General features: G+C 38.8%; 1 pseudogene; it reads left to right on the top strand.

Annotated features, from left to right (window-relative positions):
- Positions 1–4,656: 4,656 nt before the first annotated feature.
- LOC102400155 lies at positions 4,657–8,428 on the top strand (annotated as a pseudogene).
- Positions 8,429–18,620: the final 10,192 nt, after the last annotated feature.

The raw sequence follows: 18,620 nt of genomic DNA, 5'->3' as shown, positions 1-18,620 counted from the left end.
TTTTCCTGATTCCTAAAGAGAGGTTGCAAGAGAACCAGGTCTGTTTCTGGGCTCATCTATGATAGATATGGACATTCTTGGGCTTTTTTAGGACTAGTATGCAGACCCCCATCCACCCTTATACTGGCCAAAGGATTTATCAGAACTACTTGGTGCAACTGTTGTTAAGGTATTTGTAAAATAAAAGGACATACAAGTTCTCCTTCACTGCTGCAACCTGTAGTCCTTGCAGTCTCTTGATGTCCAAGGTGGTCTCCTGTTGGCTGTTCCTGAACTCACTGTCAGCCTGGGAAATTATTCTTGTCACTCACCTCTGGAACATGCAGTTCCAGATACAATGCAGATACAAGCCTTACAGGGTAGCTAGAGCTGAAGCCAGTTTTCTGCTTGACCTATTTCATAGTCTCATTGTTTCCTCTGTGAAGTCGAGGCATATTTCCTGAGCTTTCTTTTTAAAATTAAAATATGTAGTTTGAGTAAAATGAGGGACAAACACTGAAATCCATGGTGAATGTGTCAGCCTATTGTGATATTCTATCATTTTCTGTCCTGGATAAATGTGCCATCACAATCAGCTACAGGGTTTCTAAAACTCAGATTTCTGGACTTCAACCCAAATAGGTCTTAGGTGGGAGTGGAGAATTTTCATTTCTAAGAGGTTCCTAGTTGATGTTGATAATGCTGGTACAGGTATTATACATTGAGAAAAGGATTTAGGGATATTACAAAGCTGGTGTGAGACAAGGAGACAAATCTGAAGATTATTATCCAAACCCAGGCCATCTTACAAATTGGTAAATTTTTAAATCTTTACTTCTTGGTATATTGAAAATCCATCCACTAACCATACTCAAGCAAGATGTCATCTTTTGAATAACCTCCTCTAATAGATTAGCAATGATGGTTTAAGATTCCTAATCCTTTCTCCATTAATTCAGGTATGAGATTCTAGTCACAATGATCCATTTAAAGCATAAATCTGGTCAGCTCACCAGAACTATTCATATATATATATATATATGAAAATCTATTGTAAGAATTGACTCAGTGGCTTGATAGATGGGAAAGTCCCAGAAACCACCATCTCCAAACTGGAAAGCCAGAAAAGTCAGCAGTATACTTGATTCCAATTCCAAATGCTTGAGAACCAGGAGTTCTGAAGTCCAGAGGCAGGAAAATATGGATGTACCAGTGAGGGAGAATGGATTAATCCTTCCTTCACTTTTTTCCATTTGGGCCCTGACCAAATAGCAAAACACCCACTCACATTCATGAAAGTGGATTTATTTACTTAGTCTATAGAATCAAGTGCTAGTCTTTTCCAGAAACACCCTCAAGAACACACCTGAAACTATATACCTCATATTGGAACTCGAACCCATGGTCTTTTAATTAGAATCACTCACCCGGTGTCTGTACTTACTGAGGCTCAGATTCTTCATGTCTTAGTGCAGAAGGAACTCAGGAAGAGGAACTTAGCAAGAGGCAAAGTGATAAGCAATAAATAGGTTTATTAATATAGGATGCTTATAAGCAATGCAAGGAAGCAGGCAAGGGAGCTCTGCCCCAAGGATTAAGTGGGCCACAATTTTATAATCAAAGGAAAGTGGGGAAGGAGGAAAAAACCCTCTTCTCTGAGTAGACCTCAGACTTATATTACTAGCTCCTCCTCATGTAGGGCAGGAGAGTGCCAGACCCTATGAGGTCAAACTAGGATTATCATAGAGCTTATTCAAATCAGTAGAGAAGTGGTGAAATTTTTCTTTCACCATATGGCTTTATTGTAAAACTGTTCCTTTTTAAAAATCAAAGATTTTTATTCTGTCTGTCTTGGAAATGAAACTAAAAATTTTGGTAATTAAGAAAATATTGATTCTACAGTTTTTACCTGGATTACTAAAGAGTAAGGCAGAGCAAATATTTCAACAGAAACTGAGAGTGAAAAATAATAAACAACACAGACTTAAAATGGAAGAGAGATATGATTAAAAGGAGAGCAGAGAGAAGGCATAGAGGAATTGATATTGAAACAGAGCAAGACTTTATGGTCTTTCACCATCCCCCCTCCCCTCCCCGCTCATGTCCTCAGCTTGCCTTTTGCCTGTGGAAAAATTTTAGTCAAAAATAAGTTTATGCAGAGAAAAATGAGAAAATGCAGGAATAAAGGAAAAGAGTCCAACAAGAATAAGTAATTTAGTTTAGTCATTAAGCAAAGTTAAAGTCTTTTAATTCCTCCTAAAGAGCTATAAATACATTCTGAACACACCCTCTGAGCTAGATACTGAAACTTTCAACATGTGAAAGAAGTTAACTACTTGATGGCCAGACTATAGCCAAGACATAATCTGACATAATTCTGGGAATTTGCCTCAAGGAAATGGGAACAAACCAACCCTGAAGATTAAGACTAACTCTACTTAAAACCATCACTTCATGGCAAATAGATGGGGAAACAGTGGAAACTGGTTGACTTTGTTTTGGGGGGCTCCAAAATCACGGCAGATGGTGATTGCAGCCATGAAATTAAATGATACTTACTTCTTGGAAGGAAAGTTATGACCAACCTAGACAGCATATTCAAAAGCAGAGACATTACTTTGTCAGCAAAGGTCCACCTAGTCAAGGCTACGGTTTTTCCAGTGGTCATGTATGGATGTGAGAGTTGGACTGTGAAGAAAGCTGAGCATCAAAGAATTGATGCTTTTGAACTGTGGTGTTGGAGAAGACTCTTGAGAGTCCCGTGGACTGCAAGGAGATCCAACCAGTCCATTCTAAAGGAGAGCAGTCCTGGGTGTTCATTGGAAGGACTGATGCTAAAGCTGAAATTCCAATACTTTGGCCACCTGATACAAAGAGCTGACTCATTGGAAAAGACTCTGATGCTGGGAAAGATTAAGGGTAGGAGGAGAAGGGGGCGACAGAGGATGAGATGGTTGGATGGTATCACCGACACAATGGACATGGGTTTGGGTGGACTCTGGGAGTTGGTGATGGACAGGGAGGCCTAGCATGCTGTGGTTCATGGGGTTGCAAAGAGTCAGACATGACTGAGAGACTTAACTGAACTGAACTACTTAAAACAATCAAGATGAGACTGGTCACACTACTGCATGACCAATTTCAAGATGACTGTCAGAGCTGACTGTGCTGTTTCTGCATGTAGCCCCCTCCCTCTGTCAATAAAAACTAGTAGTCCCTGGTTGTGAGGGTGGAAGTTGACCTTTGGATAGGAGTCCTCCCTCCCCTACCCCCATTTCTGGCATCCAAAATGAAGCAAATTTTCCTTTCTACCAACCTTGCCTCTTTAGTGGATTTTGAGTGGTAAATAGCCGGACCCCACTTTCAGTCACAATATTACAAGTGAAAATACACAAGCACACTTCATATTAGTGAAAGGCATCCACCTACATTTGCAGTAACTCAACATTAGCTAACACAAGTATATGCAGAAGAAACAATGAAAAGCTATCCTATGGTCTAAAAGCCAAAGTTAACCTAACAAATCTGTAGAGAATACAGAAGCCAAACATGCAAGAAAAAGCTTAATTTTTGACACTGATATTGAAACAAAATAAGATAAATACTAACAGAACACTATTTTTAAAGAGTGATAATTATCATATCAAACCAGAATTCTGTATCAAGCTTCAATGTTCCCCCAAGTAAAGATGTCTTTAAAAACTTAAAGTGAAATATTTCATTGTTAACAGCTTTGAATTAGACAAAATACTAGAGTGAAATATTAAGCTCCAAGGAAAATAATCCCAGATTGAAAATTAGGAATGCAGAATGGAATGAGGAGGAAAGGAAGCAATAATTAGGAAATAAATATAATTTAATTTTGTTTTATAAAGAACTAGTTATATCTCTGGTAAAGAGTCAGACATGACTTACTGACTAAACAGCAGTGACAGATAACATCCCATGGAAATTAAAATATAGTCAGAATTAAAATGCATTGCAGAAATGATAAAACACTCAGGAAAGTGTAATGGAATTTAAAGTGTTCTAAGGTTTTAGACTTTGGGAAAGGTGGTGAAAGTATTAGACTTTAAGTATATTAGACTATTAAGTGAAAGATTCATAATTTAATCACCAATGTAATTACACCCAGATTTGTATATGATTTGGATTAACAAATTGATTAGGGAATCTTGGAACAATAAAAGTGGAGTAAAAAGAGTAAAGAGACTATTTAGGTCAAAGGGTAAGGAAAAAGCAATACACTTGTTGTCATTTCAAATATGAGTAATTAGGTGAAATGTAAATGCACAAAACACTAATTTTGTTGTAGTGGCTGTATGATATTATAGTCTTGTCAATAAGTTTTTTGATATTTTTTATTGAAAAACTTTAAGCAGCGTCTATTTTTTCCTATGAAAGCATAACTTATCTGAAGTTTTATATCAAGAAACTTCCATTCTTATTTTTGCAGAATGTATTCCATAGTGGGAGAAAAAGGAAACATAAAATATTGATTAAGATGTTGGCATAAATTCTAAGTAACACTCCCCACATACAAACATATTACATTTTTTCATCTAGGACAATATGCAAATATCAGTAGCCCCAGATTTTTTTCTTTTAGAATCTCTTCAATCTCATTAATCTAAAATAGGCTGTGTCTCTGGGTTATCCACCGATTGGATTATCCACTGTTAGTCTATAAAAGGGTAATCAGAGGCAGAAGTCACTACTATCTGCAGCAAGGGTTGCCCTCATCTCAGGTGTGGGTCACAGGACAGCTCTTGGAACGGGGAGAACCAGCATTCACAAGTCAGACTGTTCTGGTAAGTGTGGCATTTTTATTGATGGGAAGAATGTCCTTTTGTATCCTTTTTTCTTTGGTAAAATCTCTTCTTAAGTTAGCAGATTTTACTCTTAAAACAAGAAGTTACCTAAGTTATTTCCTTGGTGTTAGTATTAAGAAGGTGGAGAAAACAATGGCACCCCACTCCAGTACTCTTGCCTGGAAAATCCCATGGATGGAGGAGCCTGGTAGGCTGCAGTCCATAGGGTCGCTAAGAGTCGGACACGACTGAGCGACTTCACTTTCACTTTTCACTGTCATGCATTGGAGGAGGAAACCCACTCCAGTTTTCTTACCTAGAGAATCCCAGGGACGGCGGGGCCTGGTTGGCTGCCGTCTATGGGGTCGCACAGAGTCCGACACGACTGAAGCGACTTAGCAGCAGCAGCAGCAGCAGCAGTATTAAGAAGGTGGAGAAAACAATGGCAACCCACTCCAGTATTCTTGCCTGGAAAATCCCATGGACGGAGGAGCCTGGTAGGCTGCCGTCTATGGTGTCGCACAGAGTCGGACACGACTGAGCAACTTCAGTTTCACGCATTGGAGAAGGAAATGGCAACCCACTCCAGTATTCTTGCCTGGAGAATACCAGGGACGGGGGAGCCTGGTGGGCTGCTGTCTATGGGGTCGCACAGAGTCAGACACGACTGAAGCGACTTAGCAGCAGCAGCAGTATTAAGAAATAGTTTTATATACCTTTGTATATGAAACTTTCTTAGGATAATAGTCCAGATTTTAGTTTTTTTAATTTTTATTTATTTATGATTCATGGTTTTACATACCTTTGTATATGAAACTTTCTTGGGAATAACAGTCCAGATTTTCTAGAGTGTGGGCTCAGTTGCTCCATGGCATGAGCAATCTTCCCAGGCTATGGATCGAACCTGTGTTGCCTGCATTGGCAGGAGTATTCATAACCCCTGGACCACCAGACAAGCCCCAACATTTTAGTTTTTAAAATCAGTGTCCCTGGAAAGCAAAGTAGTATTTATCCCTGTGTTGCAGAAATTGTTCTATCTTAAAATTCCTTAGTTACTATGTGTGTTTTTTTTTTTTCCCCATTTTTCCTTTCTTCCCTTTGTTTTCTGGTATCTTAGTTCCCCAACCAGGGATTGAATCCAGGCCACAGCAGTAAAAGTGATGAGTCCTAAGCACTGGACCCCCAAGGGAACTCTACCCCCATCCTTTTCTTTCTTTGCTCAGCTCTCAGGAGTCAGACTCCCATAATCTCATCATCTGAAATTGTAGTTAATTCTCCCTCCCTTTACCTTTCTTACTGCTCTTGCTCTGTCTCCTATCTCTGCATTGGCCTTACTGTTTGTCAGAATCCTTATTCATACCTAACACTAGAGTAGACATTCTTAAGTCTATTAACACTTTTATCTCATCAGGATTAAAATAAATTAGGGCAGTAACTTTTTTAAGTGGAATTATGAATCCTGGGTTTTAGTCCACACCTTGGCATATATTAGGTGCTCTGTAAATGAGAGGATCAAGTAACTTTCCCTCCAGACTCAAACATCTTTAAGAGGTACTGTTAATAATTATGGCAGAACAGCAGGAATGGAATTTGATTTTTTTCTCCCCTTAAACATACCAATGTGGACAGAAATTTAAAAGAAAGGATGCACTGATTAGCTTTACATCTTAAATGGATTATTGTGGCTAGAGTCTTAAAATGGATTACACAGAGAAAAATGATTTGAAAAGAAATGATTGCAGTCCACCACAAGAGATTATCAGTGCTTAACTATAGTGAATTTATTTGAAAAATGTAGGAAAAAATTTTTTCTTTTTTGGTGTGGATAGTTTTCTCTTAAAATTCTGAGCATTTCCTAAGAACTAAACATATTGATGTTGCTATATGTCAGTGTTAAACATTAAAGACTAGATCAATCTTGTCTTCATTAAATATCCAATTTAATGAGAAAAACTATGAAATAAAAGATACTAATATATGTACAATCTAAAATTGGAAAAAATAATAGAAAATGTAATATTAATTTGGATTCCTGAATCAGGAAAAGTCACTCATGTAAATGATGTTTTGCAGGAAAATTGAAAGGTGCTCAAGAATTTCAAAGGGTGGCACCAGGTCGTTGAGAAGGTGCTCTTAGAAGGTGTTGTTCCGGGAGCAGTGGATGTTCTCCCCTCAGATCCGGGGTGAGTTAGGTTCTAGTTTCTTGTTACCTCAGCATTGTGAACAGTCAGGTTGCTGAGCTTTCCCAGAGATCTCCCTCATCTCCCTCATCAGGAAAATGGCTGAAGTGATGGAGTCCAAGATTGAGCAAAGTTTCCAAACTGTTACTTCTTGGAGAAAAAAGAAGGAACACGAACAATACCGTAAACTCTTTATTGGTGGCTTGAGCTCTGAAACCACAGAAGAAAGTCTGAGGAACTACTACAAGCAGTGGGGAAAGCTTACAAGCTGTGAGATCATAAGGGACCCTGCAAGCAAAAGATCAAGAGGGTTTGGTTTTGTCACCTTTTCATCCATGGCTGAAGTGGATGCTGCCATGGCTGCCAGACCTCATTCTATTGATGGAAAAACAATTGCCCCCAAACGTGCTGTCCCAAGAGAGGAATCTGGACAGCGAGGGGTTTTCCTAACTGTGAAGAAGCTGTTTGTTGGTGGAATTGAAGATACTGAGGAACATCATCTTAGAGATTACTTTGAGAAATATGGAAAAATCGATGCCATTGAGATAATTACTGATAGAGAGTCTGGAAGAAAAAGAGGCTTTGGATTTGTGACTTTTGATGACCATGATCCTGTGGATAAGATTGTGTTGCAGAAAAACCATACCATCAATGGCCATCAGGCAGAAGTAAGAAAGGCCTTTTCTCGACCTAAAATGCAACAAGTCCAGCGTTCCAGAAGTAGAAGGGGAGACAAAGTTGGTTTGGGAGATTCTCCTGGTGATGATGGAAATGTTGGACCAGGGTCAGGACGAGGAAGTAGCTTTGGAGGACGATCTGATGGATTGAGAAGTGGTCAGTGGACTTGGTCATGGTTATAATAGGTGTGGAGAATGACCAGGAAGTGACAATTTGGGAGTTAGCCCTGGTTATGGAGGAGGAAAAGGAGTTTATGGTGGTGGAGAACTTGGCTATGGATTGACAAGAGGATCTTTAGCTTCCTATTTTACATGGACTTGACTGTATAAAGAGAGGATAAGAGCCCAGAGGTAACAGGGCAACTTTAGGTTATCCAAATAATTAATGACTTTAAGGAAACTCTTCTCAGTCATGCCATGACCGTGGCAGTGATGTAGCAGAAGACACCAGAACAGATACAGAGTCATTTGTGAATGGATTGGTTTACTTAAGAACATCACCTTACTATGGAGGAAAGAATGAAAAAAATTGCTTTTGAGACAGTTTCCCAACTTTTGTTTCTTTCAAGTAAGAGGATAGAAGCATCCCTTCTTCGATAACATTAATTTTTTAAGTGTCCAGTGACATGTGAACCTGTTTTCAAGATTTTTCTCACAAAGTTTTGAAAAACTGTTTTCTAGGATCATGGTATAATAAGACATTTAAAAAACTGAAGTGTCTTCTAGTATTAAGAAGTTGTTGTACATTTATGATTTAATAAAGACTTCTAAAGAAAAAACAGCTATTAGTTCTCTTTCAGTGATGTTTTTGCATTTTATTCTTTCTTTTAAATAAATACTTCTTCATTTTATGAGATCATTGATATACAGCACCATATGTTTAAATATGCAGCACAATGATATGATTTATATGTATTGTAAACTGATTACTATAGAACTTTATAGCATTTATCTTATACTGTAACATTTTTCTTATGATAATCCTTAACTTTCAGTGTTAAGTGTGGCCCTCATGTACATTACTTATTTTATGTTTATCTTAAAACTGAATGTTTGTAATTATTTTTAATTGAAGTATGATTACTCTTGCCTGGAAAATCCCATGGACGGAGGAGCCTGGTAGGCTGCAGTCCATGGGGTCGCTGAGAGTCGGACACAACTGAGTGGCTTTGCTTTCACTTTTCACTTTCATGCATTGGAGAAGGAAATGGCAACCCACTCCAGTGTTCTTGCCTGGAGAATCCCAGGGATGGGGGAGCCTGGTGGGCTGCCATCTATGGGGTCACACAGAGTCGAAAACGACTGAAGCGACTCAGCAGCAGCATGATTGCTGTACAGAATTTTTTACAGAAACTAACAGAATTTTCTGTCAAACATCAACATGAATCAGCCGTAGGTATACATATGTTCCCTGCCACTTGAACCTCCCTCCCATCTCCCCCCACATCCCACTCCTCTAGGTTGATACAGAGCCCTGTTTGAGTTCCCTGAGTTATACAGAAAATTCCCATTGGTTATCTAATTTACATATGGTAATGTATGTTTCCATGTTACTCTCTCCATACATCCTACCCTCTCCTCCCCCCACCCATGTCCATAAGTCCGTTCCCTATGTCTGTTTCTTCATTGTTGCCCTGCAAATAAGTTCATTAGTACCATCTTTCTAGATTCCATATATATGCATTAATATACAATGTTTATCTTTCTCTTTCTGTATTACTTCACTCTGTATAATAGGCTCTAGACTCATCCATCTCGTTAGAGCTGACTCAAATGCATTCCTTTTTATGGCTGAGGAATATCCCATTGTTTATATGTACCACAGTTTCTTTATCCCTTCATCTGTTGATGGACATCCAGGCTACTTCCATGTTCTAGCTATTGTAAACAGTGCTGCAATAATGAATATTGCGGTACATGTATCCTTTTCAATCTGGGCTTCCTCAGGTTATATGCATAGTAGTGGGATTTCTGGGTCATGTGGTGGCTTTATTCCTAGTGGAATCTCCATACTACTGGCCCTAGTGGCTGTATCAATTTACATTTCCACCATATGTATTTTTCAATTTTGGTTTTCTCAGGTTATATGCCTAGTAGTGGGATTGCTGGGTCATATGGTGGTTTTGTTCCTAGTTATTCAAGGAATCTCCATACTATCTTCCATAGTGGCTGTATCAGTTTACATCTCCACCAACAGTGAAAGAGGGTTCCTTTTTCTGTACACCCTCTCTATCATTTATTATTTGTAGACTTTTTAATGATGGCCACTCTGACAGATGTGAGGTGATCTCATTGCAGTTTTGATTAGCATTTCTTTAATAATGAGCAAGGTTGAGCATCTTTTCATGTTTGGTAGCCAATTGTATGTATTATTTGGAGAAATGTCTGTTTAAGTCTTTTTTCCACTTTTTGATTGGGTAGTCTGTTTTTCTGGTATGGAGTGGTATGAGCTGGTTGTATATTTTGGAAATTCTATGTCAGTTGCTTCATTTTCTATTTTCCCCCATCATGAAAGTTGTCTTTTCACCTTGCTTATAGTTTCCTTTGCTGTCCAAAAGGTTTTAAGTTTAATTAGGTCCCACTTGTTTATTTTTTTTTTTTTTATACTTTAAATATGTTTATTCACTAGGTACATCTTTCCCTGGATTTTAAAATATACTCTGCCTTTCACACTACTATATTATAATCTACAGGATATTCAACTTTCATATATTCTTTTTTTTTTTTCATAATTATTATTATTTTTTTTTATTTTTTTTTTTTAATTTTATTTTATTTTTAAACTTTACATAACTGTATTAGATTTGCCAAATATCAAAATGAATCCACCACAGGTATACATGTGTTCCCCATCCTGAACAAATTCTTAGAAAAGTACAACTTTCCACTTGTTTATTTTTGTTTTTATTTCCATTACTTGAGGAGGTGGGGCATAGAGAGTCTTGCTTTAATGAGTGTTCTGCCTATGTTTTCCCCTAAGAGTTTTATAGTATCTGGTCTTACATTTAGGTCTTTAATCCACTTTATCTTTGTGTATAATATTAGGAAGTGTTCTAATTTCATTCTTTTACATGTAGTTGTACAGTTTTCCCAGCACCACATATTGAAGGGGCTATCTTTGCCCCATTGTATATTCAGGCCTCCTTTGTCAAAAATAAGATACCCATGGGTGTGTGGGTTTATTTTGGGGCTCTCTTTTCCCATTGGTCTATATTTCTATTTTTCTTCCAATACCATACTGTTTCATTGTTAATATATAGGAATGCAAATGATTTATGTGTATTGATTTTTTATCCCATGAATTTGCTAAATTCACTGATTAGCTATAGTAATTTTCTGGTAGTATCCTTAGGGTTTCCTATGTATAGTATCATGTCATCTGCAAACAGTGAGAGCTTTAATTCTTCTTTTCCAATCTGGATTCCTTTTATTTCTTTTGCTTCTCTGATTCCCATAGCTAGGATTTCCAAAACTGTGTTAATAATAGTGGTGAGAGTGGACACATTTGTCTTATTCCTGATCTTAGAGAGAATTCTTTCAGTTTTTAACCATTGAGAATAATGATCGCTGCAGGCGTATCATATATCAGTTCAGTTCAGTTGCTCAGTCGAGTCCGACTCTTTGCAACCCCATGGATTGCAGTACACCAGGCTTCCCTGTCCATCACAAACTCCCAGAGCTTACTCAAACTCCTGTCCATCCAGTCAGTGATGCCATCCAACCATCTCATCCTCTGTTGTCCCCTTCTCCTCCCGCTTTCAATCTTTCCCAGCGTCACGGTCTTTTCCATTGAGTTATTTCTTCACATCAGGTGGCCAAAGTATTGGAGTTTCAGCTTCAACATCAGTCCTTCCAATGAGTATTCAGGACTTATTTCTTTTAGGATAGACTGATTGGATCTCCTTGCAGTCCAAAGGACTCTCAAGAGTCTTCTCCAACATCACAGTTCAAAAGCATCAACGCTTTGGCACTCAGCTTTCTTTATAGTCCAACTCTCACATCCATACATGACTACTGGAAAAACCATAGCCTTGACTAAATGGACCTTTGTTGGCAAAGTAATGTCTCTGCTTTTTAATATGCTGTCTAGACTGGTCATATCTTTTCTTCCAAGGAGTAAAGTCCATATATGATTTGTTGAGGTAGGTTCCTTCTATGCCAATTCTTTGAAGAGTTTTTATCATAAAAGCTCTTTTTATGAGTCAAAGGCTTTTTCTTCATCTATTATGATTTACATATGATTTTTTATCTTTCAATATGTTAATATGGTTTATCACATTGATTTTCTGTATATTGAATACTTGCATCCCCAGAATAAACCCAACTTGATCATGGTATGAGCTTTTTAATGTGCTGTTGAATTTTTGTTTGCTAGAATTTTGTTGTGGAGAAGGCAATGGCACCCCACCCCAGTACTCTTGCCTGGAAAATCCCATGGATGGAGGAGCCTGGTGGGCTGCAGTCCATGGGGTCGCAAAGAGTCGGACAAGACTGAGTGACTTCACTTTCACTTTTCACTTTCATGCATTGGAGAAGGAAATGGCAGCCCACTCCAGTGTTCTTGCCTGGAGAATCCCAGGGACGGGGGAGCCTGGTGAGCTGCCGTCTATGGGGTCGCACAGAGTCGGACACGACTGAAGCGACTTAGCAGCAGCAGCAGCAGAATTTTGTTGAAGATTTTTGCATCTATGTTCATCAGTGATATTGGCCTGTAGTTTTCTTTTTTGTGTTGTCTTTTTCTGGTTTCGGTATCAGGGTAATGATGGCCTCATAGAATGAGTTTGGAAGTGTTCCTTCCTCTGCAACTTTTTGAAAGAGTTTTAGAAGGATAGACATTCTCTCTTCTCTAAATGTTTGATAGAATTCACCTGTGAAGCCATCTGGTCCTGGGATTTTGTTTTTAAGGAGAATTTTGATCACAGTTTTGATTTCAATGCTTGTAATTGAGTTGTTCATAATTTCTATTTCTTCCTGGTTCAGTCTTGGAAGATTGAAATTTTCTAAGAATCTGTCCATTTCTTCCAGATTATCCATTTTATTGCCATACAGTTGCTCATAGTAGCCTCTTATACTCCTTTGTACTTCTGCATTGTCTGTTGTAACCTCTCCTTTTTAACTTATAATTTTGTTGATTTGATTCTTTTCTCATTTTTTCTTGATGAGTCTGGCTAAAAAGACTTGTCAATTTTGTTTATCTTCTCAAAGAACTAGCTTTTAGTTTTATTAATCTTTGCTATTGTTTTTTTTTTTCATTTCTTTTTCATTTATTTCTGCTCTGATCTTTATTTTTTTTCCTTCTGATAACTTTGGGTTTTTGTTCTTCTTTTTCCAGCTGTTTTAGGTGTAAAGTTAGGTTGTCTATTCAATGTTTTTCTTATTTCTTGGGGTAGGATTGTATTACTGAACTTCCCTCTTAGAACTGCTTTTGCTGCATCCCAAACCAGTCCATTCTGAAGGAGATCAGCCCTGGGATTTCTTTGGAAGGAATGATGCTAAAGCTGAAACTCCAGTACTTTGGCCACTTCATGCGAAGAATTGACTCATTGGAAAAGACTCTGATGCTGGGAGGAATTGGGGGCAGGAGGAGAAGGGGACGACAGAGGATGAGATGGCTGGATGGCATCACTGACTCGATGGACGTGAGTCTCAGTGAACTCCAGGAGTTGGTGATGGACAGGGAGGCCTGGCGTGCTGTGATTCATGGGGTCACAAAGAGTCGGACACGACTGAGTGACTGATCTGATCTGATCTGATCTGATAGGTTTTGAGTTGTTGTGTTTTCATTGTCATTTGTTTCTGGAAATTTTCTTGATTTCCCTTTTTATTTCTTCAGTAACCTGTTGGTTATTTAGAAATGTATTGTTTAATCTCCATGTGTTTGTGTTTTTTAGTCTTTTTGTTGTAGCTGATATCTAGTCTCATAGTGTCGTCATCAGGAAAGATGCTTGATATGATTTCAATCTTCTTAAATTTACTGAAAGTTGATTTGTGACCCAAAACGTAGTCTATCCTGGAGAATATTCCATGTGCACTTGAGAAAAGATGTATTGTGCATTTGGATGGAATGTCCTGAAGATATCAATGAGATCCATCTGGTCTAATGTGTCATTTAAGACTTGTACTTCCTTATTAATTTTCTGTTTTGATTATCTGTCCTTTGGTATAAGTGGGGTGTTAAAGTCTCCTACTACTATTGTGTTACTGTGAATTTCTCAATTTATGTCTGTTAGTGTTTGCCTTATCTATCGAGTTACCCCTATGTTGGGTGCATAGATATTTACAATTGTTATGTTTTCCTCATGGATTGACCCCTTGATCATTACATAGCATCCTTCCTTATCTCTTGTAGTATTCTTTATTTTAAGGTCTATTTTGTCTGATATGAGGATTGCTACTCCAGCTCTCTTTTGACTTTCACATCCATGGAATATTTTTTCATCCTTTCGTTTTCAGTCTATATGTGTCTTTAGGTCTGAAGTGGGTTTCTTGTAAACAGCATATATATGGGTCTTGTTGTTGTACCCATTCAACCAGTCTATGTCAGTCTATGTCTTTTGGTTGGAGCATTTAATCCATTTATATTTAAAGTAGTTATTGCTATATATGTTCCTATTGCCATTTTCTTAATTGTTTGGGATTTGTTTTTGTAGATCTTTTCCTTCTCTTGTATTTCCTGAATATATAAGTCCCTCAACACTTGTTGTAAAGCTGGTTTGGTGGTAGTAAATTTTCTTAACTTTTGCTTGTCTGTAAAGCTTGATTTCTCCATCAATTTTGAATGAGATGCCTGCCAGGTAGAATAATCTTGGTTGTAGGTTTTTCTCTTTCAGTATTTTAAATATATCCTGCCATTCCCTTCTGGCCTAAAGAGTTTCTGCTGAAAGATCAGCTGTTAAACATAAGGGTTTCCCTCATATGTTACTTGTTGCTTTTCTCTTGCTGCTTTCAATATTCTTTCTTTGTGCTAAATATTTGTTAGTTTGATTAGTATGTGTCTTGGCATGTTTATTCTTTCTTTTGTCATATAAGGGACTCTTTGCACTTCTTGGACTTGATTGACTATTTCCTTTCCCATGTTGGGGAAATTTTCAACTGAAATCTCTTCAAAAATTTTCTCATACACTTTCTTTTTCTTCTGAGACCCCTATAATTTGAACATTGGTGCACTTAATATTATCCCAGAGGTCTCTGAGACTATTCTCAATTCTTTTCATTCTTTTTCCTTTATTCTGCTCTTCAGCAGTTACTTCCACCATTCTACCTTCCAGCTCAATGATCCATTCTTCTTCTTCAGATATTGTGCTATTGATTTCTTCTAGAGTATTTTAATTTCAGTAATTGTGTTGCTTGTCCCTGTATGTTTATTCTTTAATTTTTCTAGGCCTTGTTCATTGATTCTTTCATTTTCTACATTCTATTTTCAAGGTTTTGCATCATCTTTACTATCATTATTCTGAATTCTTTTTCAGGTAGTTTGCCTGTTTTCTCTTCATTTATTTGGACTTGTGGGGTTTTAGGTTGTTCCTTCATTTGTGCAGTATTTCTCTGCCTTTCCTTTTTTTTTTTTTAAACTTACTGTGTTTGAGGTCCCCTTTTCCCACTCTTCAAGGTTGAATTTTTTCTTCTTTGGTTTCTGGCCACATTAGTTTGGTCCAGTTGTGTAAGCATTGTGTAGGGTGTGAATTTTGCATGTATTATGGTGGGTGGGGGTGAGGTGTTTTGTTTTTTGTTTTGTTTTGTTTTTTTCTCCTCTGATGGGCAGGGCTGAGTGAGGTGGTAATCCTGTCTGCTGATGATTGGGTTTGTATTTTTGTCTTGTTTCTTGTTTGGGTGAGGGTGCAAAGGGTGCTACTGGTAGTTGGGTGATGATAGGTCTTGTATACAAGTAGTTGCCTTTATGGAATTCTCATTATTTGATACTCTTTAGGGTTAGGAGTTCTCTGGTAATCTAGGGTCTTGGAGTCAGCACTCCCACTCCAAAGGCTCAGGGCTTGATCTCTGGCTGGGAACAGAGATTCCACATCTGGTTTGTTATGGCATTAAATGGGATTAAAATAAATACACAAAAAAAAAAATGAGGAAGAAAACAAGCACTCCAGGCAAATGGCAATTACAAAATCAGGTAAATAATAACTAAAATAATGGAATATACAGAAACATATACAGACATATCAAATCAGATCAGTCACTCAGTCGTGTCCAACTCCTTGCAACCCCATGAATCGCAGCATGCCAGGCCTCCCTGTCCATCACCAACTCCCGGAGTTCACTCAGACTCACGTCCATCGAGTCAGTGATGCCATCCAGCCATCTCATCCTCTGTCATCCCCTTCTCCTCTTTCCCCCAATCCCTCCCAGCATCAGAGTCTTTTCCAATGAGTCAATTCTTCGCATGAGGTGGCCAAAGTACTGGAGTTTCAGCCTTAGCATCATTCCTTCCAAAGAAATCCCAGGGCTGATCTCCTTCAGAATGGACCGGTTGGATATCCTTGCAGTCCAAGGGACTCTCAAGAGTCTTCTCCAACACCACAGTTCAAAAGCGTCAATTCTTTGGCGCTCAGCCTTCTTCACAGTCCAACTCTCACATCCATACATGACCACAGGAAAAACCATAGCCTTGACTAGACGAACCTTTGTTGGCAAAGTAATGTCTCTGCTTTTCAATATGCTATCTATGTTGGTCATAACTTTCCTTCCAAGGAGTAAGCATCTTTTAATTTCATGGCTGCAGTCACCATCTGTAGTGATTTTGGAGCCCAGAAAAATAAAGTCTGACACTGTTTCCACTGTTTGCCCATCTATTTCCCATGAAGTGATGGGACTGGATGCCATGATCTTCGTTTTCTGAATGTTGAGCTTTAAGCCAACTTTGTCACTCTCCTCTTTCACTTTCATCAAGAGGCTTTTTAGTTCCTCTTCACTTTCTGCCATAAGGGTGGTGTCATCTGCATATCTGAGGTTATTGATATTTTCCCAGCTATCTTGATTCCAGCTTGTGCTTCTTCCAGTCCAGCGTTTCTCATGATGTACTCTGCATATAAGTTAAATAAACAGGGTGACAATAAGCAGAACCAAAACAGTCCAAAAAAATTAAGCATAATAGATTGACCCCGCAAACAAAGGAAACCAAAAATGAAATCCACCAGTTAAGAACAAAACTAACTAAAGTATAAACTGGAAAACAAAACTAAAGCAAAGTGCTACCTGGGGAATAAATCAACAAAAACAAAACAAACCAACAAATATGGTGAGAAAAAGAAAGAATAGAAATGCAAAGTTAATTAGAGGTAGATAGAGAAGATTTATGTATATTAAAGATTAACTGCAACAGGAAAAGAACAGTGGGAAAAGAAAACAAAGGAATAAATGTAGAAAAGTAATAATAAATTTAAAAAGTTTAATTAAAGCTAAAAGAAAGGGGAAAAAAAGAAAAAAGAAATAAAAATGGATAAAAAAGGAAAACCCCACAGAACCACAAAAAGCCAACACTGAGGCAGAAGCATATAAGAGAAATAAAATGTGTGATTTAAAAAAAAATTCTCAAAAATGTAAATAGTGAAATCAACAACTACAACAACAAAGGGGTGGGGGGAAGGGAGAAAAATTAATAATAAACCCAGAAGAAACTACAGTAAAAGTCAAAATATAAGAATAATGAATACTTCTCTTGAGTCTCTCCTATCAGTGTACTTCCCCTCTCTGGGGCTCACAGTCCACCTTGCCTCCCTAGATGCACTCCAACACTGCTGGTCTCTGGACCTGCTGTGGGGGCAGCTCAGACTCTAATCTGGTCCTACTCTTGAGTGTTCTTGCCTCCAATTTCCAGAGTTTTCAGAACTAGTGGGTGCATTTTTGTTTTTGTTTTCTTTTTGAGAGCTCTCAATGTTTTTTTAAATATATTCCATAGACACAGAGTCTGCCTAGTTGATCATGTAGATTTAATCCACAGCTTGTACAGCTGATGGGAAGGTTTTGGGTCTTCTTCCTTAGCCACACTGTCCCTGGGTTTCAATTGTGGCTTTATCTCCACCTCTGCATGTGGGTCGTCCACAGGAGTTTGCTCCTGAGGTGCCCAGAAGGACTTGGGTTTGCCTCATTGAGTGCCAGGTGTGGTCATGGTGCAGCTTCTTGGGTCACAGGGGCCCTGGCAGCACCAGGTACTCAGGGGAGCTGGTGGCTAGGGCAGCAGGAAATATGCTGTTCTATAAGAGTGGCAACCCACTCCACTACTCTTGCTTGAAGAACCCCCAGACAGAGAAGTCTGGCAGGCCACAGTTCACAGGGTCACAAAGACTTAGTCACCACTGAAGCAACCCACATACACAGATGCAGGACTTTTTCTAGCCTGTGGCAATTCTGCCCCAGTGAGGATTGAGTGTGAAGGTGGCGCAGCTGCTTGACAGTGCCAAGTGTGCAGGGACACAGACTGCCTCAGCTGCAGCTATGGCTCTATCAGAGTCTTTTTCTAGCCTCTGCAGCTAGCAATCAGAAGGCCTCTTTGGCTAGTCCTTCTCTGTTGCTCTGCCCATTCATGCAGTTAGAGGTCTCCCTTGCCTGGGCTCCTTCTCTGTTGCTTGGTGCATCAGGCACATGAAGGGCTCCTCTGGCTGGGGTCCTTCTCTATTGTTCCATGCCTCAAGCACTTGAAAGACCAGCATCTCTATTGTTCACCTGCTGGTGTTGGTCTTAGTGTGTGAGGAGAGAGAGGCTACCTTGATGGCTTCATCCCCTACGCATGACTCAGCAGTATCCGCTTGCTGCCATGGCTGCCTGATTCTTCTCCACAGACATTTCTCAACACAGTCTCCTCCCTCATGTCCCCTCAGTCTGTCTCTCTGCAGTCAACAGCAGGCTTTGCCCTGGGATTGCTCCACAATCCCTACACTTCAGCTCCCAGCCACTGTGCCTTCTAGGGGAACTGCAACCCTGTCTGGGGTACAAATGGCTGCAGAAAGGAATGTCTATGTGATTAT

The sequence above is a fragment of the Bubalus bubalis genome, chromosome 9, assembly GCF_019923935.1.
Source record: "Bubalus bubalis isolate 160015118507 breed Murrah chromosome 9, NDDB_SH_1, whole genome shotgun sequence".
NCBI lineage: Eukaryota > Metazoa > Chordata > Mammalia > Artiodactyla > Bovidae > Bubalus > Bubalus bubalis.
This window is presented reverse-complemented; position numbering and strand designations above follow the sequence as displayed.